At 41.6% G+C, this 14218-nt stretch overlaps 1 non-coding gene across 1 annotated transcript; it reads left to right on the forward strand.

Moving 5' to 3' along the window:
- Positions 1-3507: 3507 nt before the first annotated feature.
- Positions 3508-3614, forward strand: LOC128579974 (U6 spliceosomal RNA). The gene has a single exon (XR_008378340.1). It is a non-coding gene; the product is annotated as a U6 spliceosomal RNA (small nuclear RNA).
- The last annotated feature ends 10604 nt before the right edge of the window (positions 3615-14218 follow it).

The raw sequence follows: 14218 nt of genomic DNA on the forward strand, positions 1-14218 counted from the left end.
CTTATGAAAAGTAACCACAGAGTCCTCTGTGGGTGTGGAATAGGGCTCTGGGGTAGCCTCCTGGGAGGGGAATAAATTCAAGCCCAGCCTTCCAGGTCTAGTTGCCAAATAAAAATAAAAAGCTTTCCATCAACACAGAACCATTTGCAGCTTTGGCTTAAAAAAAAAAAAAAAGTAAGTTCTTTTTGGGTTTTTGTTTTGTTTTGTTTTACTCATGTAGACATTTATGGTTAATACAAAATCTAAAATTACAAAGAATTCAAACACAACATAAAATAGTACAAACCAAGTACCTCCACTTGCCATGCAGTCTTAAAGAAAATGCGAAGCGTGTGACTTTTTTTTTTTTTTTTTTTAATCACAACTTACCCCAAGGAGCTAGAGGCTAAGGTAGGGCTGGTGGCATCTTGTCCCTCCCCTGCCATGACAGACCTTGTTAATCAATCACGGTACTGTTTCTTTTAAACAAACATTCCAGGCATTTACCCATCCATCAGAGATGGCATGGAGGCAGAGACTGAGTTGAGAAATAGCTGAGAATCTCTGAATGAACTCAGAAGAAAAATATTTATAAACGGGTACATTAGACTGAGTACCACAATACTGAGAAAAGAAAACTAGGTGAGAGCAATACTTATTAAACTGCATCATGCATCCGAACCACCTTGAGGACTTGTTAAAACAGACTGCTGGTCCTCACCCAGGAATTTCTGTTTAAGTAAGTCTGGGTCAAATGGAAATCTAATTTTTCATTTTTCACAAGCTTCCAGGTAATGGTGAGGCTGATGGTCAAGGGAACACATTGGAGAACCACTGGACTAGGACTTAAGAACCCTATGGTAGGCTGATAATGGCTCACAAGGGCACATCCTAATCCCTGGAATCCAAGAATGCTACCTTACATGGTAGAGTTTTCTCACATGTGAATAAATTAATGACATTGATGGGAGGAGATTTTCCTGGACTATCTGATGGGGCCTGCTATGGACTGAATGTCTGTGTCCCCTCCAAGTTCATATGTTGAAGCCCAAACACCCAACATGATGGTATTTGGAAGAGGGGCCTTTGGGAAGAGATTAGATTTAGTTGAAGTTGTGAGGATAGGGCCCATGTGATGATATTAGTGTTCTTATAAGAAGAGGAAGCGAGCAGAGCTCTCTATCTTTGCCTTGGGAGGTCACAGTGAGGAGGCCAACCAGCAATGGGACCCTTGGTCAGAGCCTGGCTATGCTGGCACTCTGAGCTGGCCCTTCCCACCCTTCAGAACTATGAGGAATAAATGTCTGTTTTTAAAGCCACCCAGTCTGTAGTATTTTGTTACAAAAGCCAGAAGCACTAAAACAGACCCTGAGTGCCATCACAAGGGCAGAGGGAAATCAGAGACATAGGTAGAAGAGGAGGCAATGGGATCGTGGTGGCAGAGACAGGAGTGATGTCACCACAAGCTAAGGAGTGGTAGCTGGAAGAGACAAGGAGTGGCTTCTCCTCTGAGCCTCCAGAGGGAGCATGGCCCTGCAGACAAGTTGATTTCAACCCAGAGGAACTGACTTTGGACTTCTGACCACCATAACTGTGAAAGAACAAATGGTTTTCAAGCCTCCATAAAAAAGTGAGTAATATGCAGTCTTAAAGCTGACAGACTAAATATACAAAACAGCCAATGGCCAGACCATTTATGACAACATAACGCTGAGCCACAATCATTGTAGCAAACAGCCCAGAATGGCCAGGACTTGGTCAGTAACTGCCAGATCCCTAATTTTTGCCTTCCTCTTCCAAATCAGGACAAACTAGAGAAAGCCAAATATGTTCCCTGAACCACTCCCAGGCGATTGCCCTGCTTCCAGTTTGCCTGACTCTGGCTTCCTTGTGCCAAAAAACTTCTATTAAAGCACCCCTGACACTTTCCCTGTTTTTCATTATAAAACTTTTCCATTCTCCTTCCTAACTTTGAGTCTCTACCAAATACAAGTGATGGTGGATGACTCCTTGGTATAGAAAACTCTGAATAAATGGCTTCAGTTTCCTCTCAGGTGTGTGTTTTTTGTTTATTTCCATAAATCGTTTGTCCTGATAACAAGTGAATACTCATTTTTGATTCCACACCAAGTAGTCTCTTGCTCATAGAAGATATTCTGTGATTATTTTCAAGGCTGAAGCAAATTTAGTATAACCTCCCAGAGAGGGACCTTCACTCTCCCCTTTAGTATAAACTAAGACCCAGAGAGATGAGCTGATCTGCTTAAGGTGGTATAGGGCAAGATTAGGACCCAGATGTTTGTACTCCCAACTCAGAACTTTCTTCACGGGGAGATTGACTTATTGCTCCCAATCCTGCCCCTAATCCACCCCTATGCCATGGCCTGGGGTCCAAGGGTTGTACGATTCTGTCTTGACTTTGAGTGTGGTCATGTGACTTGCTTGCTAATGGGATGTTAACACTCCTGACTCAAACAAGGCTTGAAATGTGCTTTCACAGTTGGGCTAGTCATATTGTATGTTGTAAGAAGAACACGCTTTAGTTGTCCTCTGGTCCTAGGAGGATGAAAGTCTCAGGAGCCATTGTGCACTCTACTGCAGTAGAGTCCAACCTAGGTTAGTCTATTTTGGCTGACCTGTGGATGCATGAGCAGGAAATTATGAGGATATGTGCCATGGTTTGAATGTTCATTCCTCCAACACTCCTGTTTGAACTTAATTCCCAGTGTAACAGCATTAAGTGGTGGGAACTTTAAGAGGTTATAAAGTCATGAGAATTAACCTATTCATGAAAAAATGGATTAATGAGTTTTTATGAGGAGTAGGTTCATTATCACAAGAGTGGGCCAGTTAAAAAACCACTTTGGCTCTCAATGAGCCCCTCTGGCCATATGACACCCTGCACCACCTCAGAACTCTGCAGAAGTTCCCCACAAGCAAGAAGGCCCTCACCATACATTGACCCTTAACCTTGGAGTACCTCAAAAGTGATCATAGTGATATTCAGCAAAGAGTTATGTAGCACTTTCTCTAGGATGAACTCACAAACTTAACTGTTGACCTCATATGTGTATAAATACACGAGTACATGCAGCATGGATATTGTCTGAGCATTCAATCATAGTGAAACATCTAGAAAGATATATAGTGGTAACATAGCAAAGGGTAGCTCAGAGCTTCACAGATGACAAGTACAATGTCAGGGGAACTATAAAAGAGAAGTCTGGTCATAGGTAATGTTTTGGATTTTCTATTTGGAGAATGCATTTACACATTACTTACATAATAAATAATTTAAAAATATATAACTTAAAGATTATATAGCTGTCAACAATATAGCTGTTTCTATTCTGATAATTTTAAAACTGTGTTCACATATCCTTGGATACTTCACCTCTCAAGAGATGAATCTTAATTCTTTCCCTTTAAATGTGGACGGGACTTGGTGATTTGCTTTTAGAGAATAGAATACAGCAGAAGGAATGGGGTTGTCCCTTTTGAGATTAAGTTATAAAAATATTTTGGTATGTGCTCACTTCGGCAGCACATATACTAAAATTGGAACGATACAGAGAAGATTAGCATGGCCCCTGCACAAGGATGACATGCAAATTCTTGAAGCGTTCCATATTTTAAAAAGAAAAAAAAATACTTTGGTATGTAGCTATGTGCATTCATTCTCTCTCTTTTTCTTTCTCTCTCTCTCTCTCCTTCTGAACACTCACTTTAGAGGAAGCCATGATGTGAGCAGACTCATAGAAGGTTTCATGTAGTGAAGAACTAAATCCTCCTCCCAGGACCCACAGGAGTGAACTTGAAGGCAGATCCTTCAGTTCCATGCAGACCACCAGAGACTACAGCCATGCTGAATGCTTAACTGTAGCCTCATGAGAGGCCCTCAGTAGGAACCACTCAGCTATACTGCTCCCAGATTCCTGCCCCAAAGAAAATACTGAGATAAATGTTTGTTGTTTTCAGCTTCTAAATCTTAAGATAATTTTTTACACAGCAGTAGATGACTAATACATAGATTCATTAGACTAATAGTGGCTATCTGCAACAAGATAATATTTTCAACCTGGAGCACATGGAAATGTTTTGAATGAGAAGAAGTATATCTCAATTCAGTTAAGCATATATTAGTGTGTCAAGAATTGTGAAAAGTATGAAGTTAAAGTCCTTGTTTTCAATGTGTTCACAATCACTAGATATGGAAACTCCCACTTCACCAGGGAAAAAACAATGATGATCTACCAGACCTTTCTTGCATGACAGCAATCTCCCCAAATCCTAGTACACATCCTTTCAAAAAGCGTTTCTCTAAAGATTCAGATAAACAAGAGGAATAAGTTTTGAGATCTATTGCATGGCAGTGTGATTATAGTCAATAATAAGGTATTGTATAATTCAAAATCATGAGGAGAACAATTTTCAAATGTCTCTCCATAAAAATAATAGGCAAATGAGGTGATAAATGTTTATTACTTTATTATAATCATTTCACATTGTATACATATCTCAAAACATCACATTGTATCACATAAATGCATAGAATTATGATCTAGTAATTAAGAATAATATTAACTTTAAAATTTTTTAATATTTCTGTTCCATTCAGAGTGGAATTTTTCTTTTACCTTCAGAATGCCTTCTCCTAAGCCCTGCTCCCTGAATCACACCAGCAATTTGAAGGCCACATAGTATGTAAGTATAAGAATACAGGCAGGCTCCCAATTCTGGAAAATATGCACTCCAACATGTTAACATTAGTTACTGTCATCACTGGTGTTTGGATATCTGATAATTTACCCTTAACAAATACAAAGTGACCATCCTTATCCTTACTTATGTTTGTTGATTTAAAGCCTATTGTATCTGTGAATAAAATTGTAAACCTGCTTTTTTCTGATTCCATTTGCCGGAAATATACATGACCATCCCTTCACCCTTAGTCTAAATTATTTTTTAAGGTAAGATGAGATTCTTGTATGCAGCAGATATCTGGCCTGAGTTTTTGTATCCAGTCAGCCAACCTGTCCCTCTTTAGAGGACAATTTAAGCCATTCACATGAATTGAGAATATTGATAAACCTGGTAGAATTTTGGGTATCGAGTTTTTCAAAAGTCCAGTGGAGATTTTTAATCCTTTCACCACTATGGACGTTGGAATTTGATCCAAAGTTTCTGAGTGAGTTTACTTTTGTGGTGGAGGATTGCGCTGGTCATTATGGAGGATAGGTGTGAGAATATCCTGGAGAGCTGGTTTAGCTATGGCAAATTTCTTCAATATGAATTTCATTAAAGGATTTAATTTCTCCATCACAAATAAAACTCAGTTTAGCTGGATACAGGATCCTGGGTTGAAAGTTAATTTGTTTTAGTAGTTTAAAAGCCGATGACCACCTCTTTTAGCTTGAAAGTTTTCAGCAGAGAGATCTGCAGTCATTCTAATATTCTTCCCCTTGTAGGTTATGGTTTTCTTCCATCTGGCTGCTTGCAGAATTTTCTCCTTCATTTTAACTTTGCCTTCAGGAATTCCTATGAGGCAAATATTAGTTTTCTTTGAATTATCCCAGAGCTCTCTGAGAGAATGATCTGTTTTTGCTCTCCATTTCTCCTCCTCTTTGAGAGTTTGGGAGCATTTCAAAGCTTTGTCTTCAACATCAGAAATCTTTTCTTCTGCTTGCTCCACTCTGTTACTGAGGGATTCTACTGTATTTTTCAGATCTTTGAGGGATGCACATTCTTGCCTCAATGTGTCAAAATCTTTGGTGATTTTGTCTTTAAATTCGTTGGATTCTTGAGACAACTTTTGAATTGCTCCTCGAATTTCTAATTCCAACTTTTCCTCCATTCTACATCTTGTTTGCAATCCAAATTCTGAATTCAATTTCTGACATTTCGGCCATCTGTTTATAAATGGGATCTTCAGTTGTATCTGTGATGTCATTCCTTGGGGGGTTGATCTACTCTGGTTATTCATGTTACCAGAGTTTTTCTGCTGATTCTTCCCCATGATTGTTTTACATACACCATTTGGCTATATGAGCAGATAAGGTGAAGTTGGGTTGGGGACTCCAGGAGTAGTAATTAACAAGCCCTTTGCCCAAGAGCTGGGACTGGTGTCTGTACCTGTCCGTACCTTTCCCCTAAAGCTTTGCAAAGGACCCATTCAGTGTTATGGCCTGAGAAACTGGGGACCTGTTTGGTGTGGTGGGGCTAAGTGGCTCTGTCTTGTTTTCAGCTGGTTTCTGTCCTACCCTAGTGAATCAGTTGCTCTGGGTTGAAGTCTCAGCTGTGGAGAAATACCAGCAATTAAGTCACCCTGCCCCCAACAGGCAACAACTGGAAAAGGGAAATTAAACCTACCCACAACCACACACCCAGGGTACCACTTTGGATAGTCCTTGGGTGACTGGCCCACTTCAAGAGGACCAAATCAATTGTCCCAATCAGCACTGGTCTTAGGTGGGAGAGTTCAAAAAAGTCTGGCAACTAGACAGCAGGTGTCTGCTGGGAGCTTGAGTATGATTCTCTCCAGTGGTCCATGAGGTCAAAAGGACCCACCCAGCAAATGAATTAGTCTGCAAAGGTTGATGCCTCCTTCCCTGCCTTGCACCTCTGTCACACCCAGTCACTGGTAACCCTGCAGGGCTGTGACTCAGTTCCCTCCAATGAGCAGATGCCCCAGGGGGTTGCACGTGCCTGAGTCACAGGGAGATCTTTGTCTCCTCAGCCAGGCCACGGGTCTCTGCCACTATCTGGCAGGGGGAGCAGAGGCCTGACAACCTTGGATGGTTAATGGAAGCTTGGGTGGTTCACTCAGTTCCAGCCCCGCCCCTGATTGATGTTGCCAACACTTATATTTTTGCAGATTTTATTCATGTCCTGGCTATATTCTGCTGTGGGCCAGGCACTGTTTGAGTTCACAGAAACTGCGACTCAGCCCTGGTCTATGCCGCTGCCCAGAGCTGGCGTTTCTGTCTCTGTTGCAGTCTGTGTTGGGGCAGGTACAGTTAGAGCTCACACTCAGCTCTTGGTTTCTGCCTCTCCCTGCCTACTTTTGTCTCAGCTATGATCCCCTGAGGGTCGGGTGCTGCTTAGGCTCACTAAAACAGTCCTTCTTGCTCAGCTCCACCCTGAGAGTATGCCATCTTTGCTTGTGCATATTCTAGTCTTCATCCCCACTGTGCTCCACCCATGCAGGTACCACCTCAGGCATACCCTTTACTCATGGGGCCTGCATTACTGTCCCAGATCTGTTCCGCCAGTGGCTGCCACCAAAGAAGATGCCCGGCTTCCTCTGGTTGCCCAGAGAGGCAGGGAGTGTCTTTGCAAAATATCCCCAGTGATGTGAGCCCTATTGTTCCTGCCCTTGCTGCTGCTGCTCTGTGCTGCAGGGCACCACCTCTCCCTCTCCCATATAGTTCCCTTAGTTGACCGTCTTCTCCTTACTCCCATGTGGCAGAATCAGCACAGACCAACAACAGCCCATGCCTTGTCCACACCTCTCAAGAAAATGCCCAAGAATCTGGACTCCATGGGGAACAGGCTTCCAGACCTCAGGGTGAGAGTGGAGGGAAGTTATGGGAGTTCAGAATTGCAGGTAGAGAATATATACAGTTTTATGCCTGGCGGGAGAGTGCCATGGCACATTCATAAGTCCTCTTCCCTCCATCTAGGGAAGGAGTTCTGGTTTTTAGAGGGTTTCTCCTGTGGGATAAAATAGGAGGGGATCTGAACTCTGCTTGCTTATTTGTATAAAGTACACTGCAAGGGGACTCCCATCTACTTGGTGATGGATTTTGTACCTATTGTTTGTTTCCTTGGGGTCTCAGCTTGCCTCAGCAGGGTGGATGTGCATTCTTCAACCTTCTCTCTTGGCTCAGCTCAAAACCATAAGCTGACTTACTAAGCTTCTGTCCTTTAACTCTCCTTCTAGATGGGAGCCTCTGTGGAAAGCTGTCTCCAATTGGCCGTCTTCTGCTCATTTTCCAGATTTCTGATGATTTAATTTTCTTCATTGTGATTCTCTTTTCCAAATTTTCTGCCATTGATGAAAACCAAAACAAAATAAATGCTAATTCTATTTCAAAGCTACCATATATCAATCAATTAACAAAATGTTTTGTTTCTGTTGACATTCAGATTCTGTTTTTACTGAGTCCTCAAATCATCATGACACATTTAACTTAGCTAGTGCAGCTCAAACATTTCTCACAAGCAGTTGGGTGAACCCTATGATGAATTCATGTACTAGAAATAAAAAAGAAAGAAAAGCATATTACCTAATGGAAAATTTTCCTTTATTTTGAGGTCTTTCTGGGGCTGAGATCCTTTTTCTTTTTTTTCAGACTCAGCACTGGAAATAGAAGTGGACTGGGCCCCTTGATCCTCAGACATCCAGTGCTAGCTTAGTTCTGGCTCCCACCTTCAAGGTGCCAGGTAACCTTGAGAATCCAGCTACCAAGTATTATTTCAGTCTTGCTTTGGCTATCATATTCTAACTTCCAGCTTGATCAAAAACAAGAAACAGTTTGAGTCTTTTCTCCACCCTTATCAATTTTCTCTTCCTCCCATTTCTCAGCCTCAATCTTTTTTGTTTCTGAGACAGAGTCTCATTCTGTCACTCTGCATAGAGTGCTATGGCATCAGTGTAGCTCACTGAAACCTCAAACTCCTGGGGCCCAGTGATCCTCCTGCCTCCTGAGTAGCTGAGACTACAGGTGCCTGTCACAACACCCAGATTATTTATTTTTTTATTTTTATGTAGAAGTTGGGTCTTGTTCTTGCTTAGGCACAAGTGATCCTCCCACTTTGGCCTACAGGAGTGCTAGGATTACAGGCATGAGGCACTGCAGCTAGACTCTCAGCCTCATTTTTCTTGTCTCCTCTCTGCCAGCCAAGCTCTGGTCAGTACTATTTCATGAACCTCCTCGCCATCCTCAGGGCCCCTCCTCTTCCTTTTTCCAATCCACCCAGCATGGTCCCACTAGACTGAACACCATCAAACCCAACAAGTCCCCTTCCTGTTCCTATCTATCCCATGAGTTCATGTCACTACAACCCAAAGTCTGCAACCCTCCACAAAACATTCAGCAACACCAGACTCTATCCTTTTCCAAAAGGCATCTCTTCCCAAACATATCTCAATTGCCTATAATTCCATCCAACCATCACCTTTACTGAGTACCTGCCATGCCCTCAACGCTGTACTTAATGTTGAGGAATAGATACAAAGATCTTATGGTCTATTCAGAGAGACAAACAATTAATAGCTAATTACATAATTAAACAAACAGACATTTAATACCTAATTATGTAATTACATACAGTGGGCTAAGAGTGCTTATAGGCAGGTGTGGGAGGGGAAGGAAGAGTTTACACGATACACCACGTACAATTGAGCTGGGTCCAGGAGAGGGAAGCACTCACTTGGTTGGTGCAAAATGGTTGTGACAGATGGAGCCTGGGCTTTGAAGGCAACACAACAGTGTTCAGATCACAGACTGACCACATGACATAAGACAAGTTACTGAGCTTATCAGAGCCTCAGTTTCTCCAATTTTAAAATGGGATGAGAAATATTAACAATGTAGGTTTACTGTGAAGATTATAAAACAAAATGTGCAGAGGGCACCAAGTTGAATGCCTTCTCTATTATGGAAATTTGCAAAATGCACGTTTCCCTTTCCTTTCCATTCCTTAATAAAAACAATAGTAAACAATAACATAGTACTTGCTCTGCACCAGGCACTTTGCTGGTGTTTACTCACTGAATCTTCAGCACAACCACACAAAATGGTATTATTTTCATACTCAATTTAATAGCTGAGGAAACAAAAGCACAAATGGAGAGGCTAAGTAACTTCCAAAGGTCGTGCAGCTAATGAATGACAGAGCTTGAACTGGACTTAAGCTATCTGGCTCCAGAGTGTGCACAATTATCAGGGTACTTAGAATTGTCATTCGTACTAGTTTGCCTGACACAGTCTAGCTGCTGTCTGTTTTCCTGACATAATAAATAACTGGAGCCCCTTTACATTCTCAAACATGTCCTATTTTGGACAGTAAATTAGGCAGTCACCTAATTTACTGTTTTAGATAGTAAATCAGGTGGATTGCACAAAGAAGCAAACCCTTGGGAACCCCCTAAAGTTACCATGACTCCATTAAGGTTCTCTCACATGCTATATCATGCACGGCCCAGCACAGAGTCACCATCATTGACTCCAGCCAAGCCCTGGTCAGTACTATTAGGTACTTAGAATCCAGGCTACCAAGGAGGTAGGAAGGAGGTTCCTACCGCTCTCAAAGGGTGACAGGTATGCTTCCAATTGCAATGCTAATGATTTGGGTTTGAGTGCTAATTCCCCCAGAGCTGAGATCAGTGACAGTGGGGAAGCTGCCTGCTCTGAAGTCAGATCCTCAGCTTAGGCCGAGTCAGACCTTCCTAAGTCAGAGAAGTAACAAAGAAAATGCCAGGAGGGCTATGTCAACTAATGAGATGAAAATGTGTCAAATATTCTATGAAACAAGTCTATGGTGCCCCATGATCATATTGATGTACACAGCTATGATTTAATAATAAAAAAAAAATGAAAAAAAAGGAAAAAATATTTAAGAGGCAAAAAAAAAAAAATGTATGGTGGCAGTGTGGTTTGTCTCACCCGAGGAGGAAAACCCTCCAAGCACTCTGTAGTTCCTTCCTGTGAGTTGAGTCTTCCAAGTTTTTGGAGATGTCTAAGAAGACCATGGCATGTTTTACTGAAAACAAGGTTGTTCCTATCAGCTTCAAACTCTGTAAGGGCAGGAAGGGGAGATTTCACATCTGTTCCACCTGGAAGCATGTCCATCTCCCATACAAGGCCTAGGCTACCAGCACAGGCCCACTATTCTTATTTCTTTGTATTTTTATTTTTTCAGAGACAAGTTGTCTGTCATCCAGGCCGGAGTGTTGTGGCACTTTCTTAGTTCACTTACAAGCTCAAACTCTGGGGCTCAAGTGATCCTCCCACCTGAACCCTTCAAGTAGCTGGGACTATACCACACCTGACAAATTGTTCTTATTTTTATAGAAACAGGGTCTTGCTGTATTGCCCAGTCCTCAAGCAATCCTCCCTCCTTGGGCTCCCAAAGTCCTGGAATCTCAGGAGTGACCCATCACCCCTTGCTCCGGCCACTCTTTTTTGTTGTTGTTGTTGTTTGTTTTTGCAGTTTTTGGCTGGGGCTGGGTTTGAACCTGTCACCTCTGGCATATGGGACTGGTGCTTACTCCTTTGAGCCACAGGCACCACACCACAGCCACTCTTTTAAGAGTGTTCTTCCTGATCACCAATGTTGTGAGAGGGAGAGACCACAGAACCTCCTTCCCTGGAAATGTTCCTAATAGACAGGGGAGAGACAGATGGTATTGTAATTGCAATCCAGGTTCAGCACACTGAGGGATGAAAGAGAGAAATGGGAAGGGAGGTGTGGTTACTCAGCCTCTACCTAGTGCCAGATGCTCAGTTGGCATCTTTGCATCATGCTGTCATGATGTTCTAGTGGGACTGGCCTTCACATAATTAATTCTCACAGTAAGTAAAGCAGAGCAGTTCATGGCTATATTATCACATACAGTAAATCCCCCCTAGCTGACCACCTCCCTACATTGATCACCTCCTTAAAGTTAACTTAATTTTCATAGACAGGGGGTCATGCAGCACACATACATATCAGTACAATAGGCTAGTTCCTTACGTTGACCACCTCCATATGTTAACCAGTTTGTTACAGTCCCCTAGGTAGTCAATTTACAGAGGCTCTACTGTAGTTATAAATCTCTCTATTTGCTCCTAGAGGGGAGCCTTGAGCTGAAATAATTCACCAAATATTTCCATGATGGGCAATATGAACAGGTTGTTTCTTTTCTCTGGGCCCTCTTTTCCCAAAGAAGTTGAACCAAATGATATAAAAAGCAAGTATTTTAGTATTTTATGATAAAAATTGTTATGTAGTATATGCTGTGTGTGAAATTCAGAGGAAACTCCCTCCCTCAAATACAAGTAACCAGCCATTGTTCAAATAACAGTGGTGTTCTTTCTCTTTCCTGGCCTTTTAGACTTTTTTTGCCCCAAAATTCCACTTTATTGGGAACCCATTTTCCATCTGGTCTTTCCTAATAGGTTTTTTCCCTACTTTAAACAGTTTCTAAATAAAATTCTGTATCTTAAAAGAGGAAAAAAAGAGGTTCAGAACCTTTCTGTTTAATGTGTCTCTGACATTTGAAACTACCATCCTGTTCTCCTAATAACAAACTGTCATTCAGCTGGTGCTAAAGAGCTAGTCTTCTCAGCTGTTCCTTGTTGTTGGACCTCTAAAGGACCCTGAAGGATGCAAGTAGTGGGTCTAGAGGAGGTTCATGGACCAACCCAAGTGGTTAGACTAGGAAGTAAAGCCTTGGATGGATTTCCTTGAATTTTAGACATATATTTTTAAAACCATTGGGGTCCATTTTACAATTCATAAAAGATACTACCTAAAGAGGACACATGAAATGCTCACTAAATCTACAGAGAGGTTTTATCCACCATGGTAGAACAGGTCAAAAAGAATGGAGTTATTAGACCTGGGAACGGAGCGGTGGTCCCACCTTCAGCAGTTCCATCTCCTGGAGATCCTAGTCATCTCAGTAGCTGTCTTTGTTTCCTGTGACCTGCAGGTACTGGGAGATCTGTAGAGAGGACACTGGGACGTCTCTGAAGCTGTGAAATGACCACAGGCACGAGAACTTAAAGAGCAAGAAGAAGTGAAAGGAAAATTAGGGCAAGGAAACAGATAAAAGAAATCACTCATGAGGAAGAATCAGCAGAAAACTCCAGGCAACATGAAGAACCAGTCCAGAACAACCCCGCCAAGGGACCATGAGGTAGCTACTGCAGAGGATTCCACCTATAAAGAAATGTTAGGAATGACAGAAAGGGAATTTAGAATACACATGTTGAAAACAATAAAAGAAATCATAGAAACAATGAAGGAAACTGCTAATAAAGTGGAAAATAACCAAAAGGAAATCCAAAAACAGAATCAAATAAGAGATGAACAATATGAAGAATATAAAAAGGATATAGCAGAGCTGAAGGAAATGAAACAGTCAATCAGGGAACTTAAAGATGCAATGGAAAGTATCAGCAACAGGTTAGACCATGCAGAAGAAAGAATTTCAGAGGTAGAAGACAAAGTTTTTGAGATAACTCAGATAGTAAAAGAGGCAGAAAAGAAGAGAGAGAAAGCAGAACGTTCACTGTCAGAATTATGGGACTTTATGAAGCATTCCAACATATGAGTTATAGGAATCCCAGAAGGGGATGAAGAATGCCCCAGAGGAATGGAAGCCATACTAGAGAATATTATAAAAGAAAATTTCCCAAACATCACCAAAGATTCTGACACACTGCTTTCAGAGGGCTATCGGACCCCAGGACGCCTCAACTCTAACCAAGCTTCTCCAAGACACATTGTGATGAACCTGTCCAAAGTCAAGACAAAAGAAAAGATTCTGCAAGCTGCCAGGAGTAAGCACCAGTTGACCTACAGGGGCAAATCCATCAGAGTGACCGCAGACTTCTCTAATGAAACTTTCCAAGCAAGAAGACAATGGTCATCTACCTTTAATCTACTTAAACAGAACAATTTTCAGCCCAGAATTCTGTACCCTGCTAAGCTAAGCTTCAAAATTGACGGAGAAATCAAATCATTTACGGATATACAAACATTGAGAAAATTTGCCACAAGACCAGCTCTATAGGAAATACTTCAACCTGTTCTGCACAATGACCACCACAATGGATCAGCAGCAAAGTAAGAACTCAGAAATTAAAGGACAGAAAAACCTCCACACTGATGCAAAAGATAAAACTAAGCAATGGACTCTCACAAAATAAGATGAATAGAACACTACCACACTTATCAATTATCTCAATAAATGTTAATGGCTTGAATTCCCCACTGAAGAGACATAGATTGGCTGACTGGATTAAAAAGCACAAGCCATCCATTTGCTGTATGCAAGAAACACACCTGGACAAATTAAAGCTCCGAGTCAAGGGTTGGAAGACAATTTTTCAGGCAAAAGGAATTCAGAAGAAAAAGGAGTTGCAATCTTATTTTCAGATTCATGTGGATTTAAAGCAACTAAAGTCAAAAAAGACAAAGATGGTCACTTTATATTGGTCAAGGGAAAAATACAACAAGAAGA

Source organism: Nycticebus coucang, chromosome 2, assembly GCF_027406575.1.
Source record: "Nycticebus coucang isolate mNycCou1 chromosome 2, mNycCou1.pri, whole genome shotgun sequence".
Classification (NCBI taxonomy): Eukaryota; Metazoa; Chordata; class Mammalia; order Primates; family Lorisidae; genus Nycticebus; species Nycticebus coucang.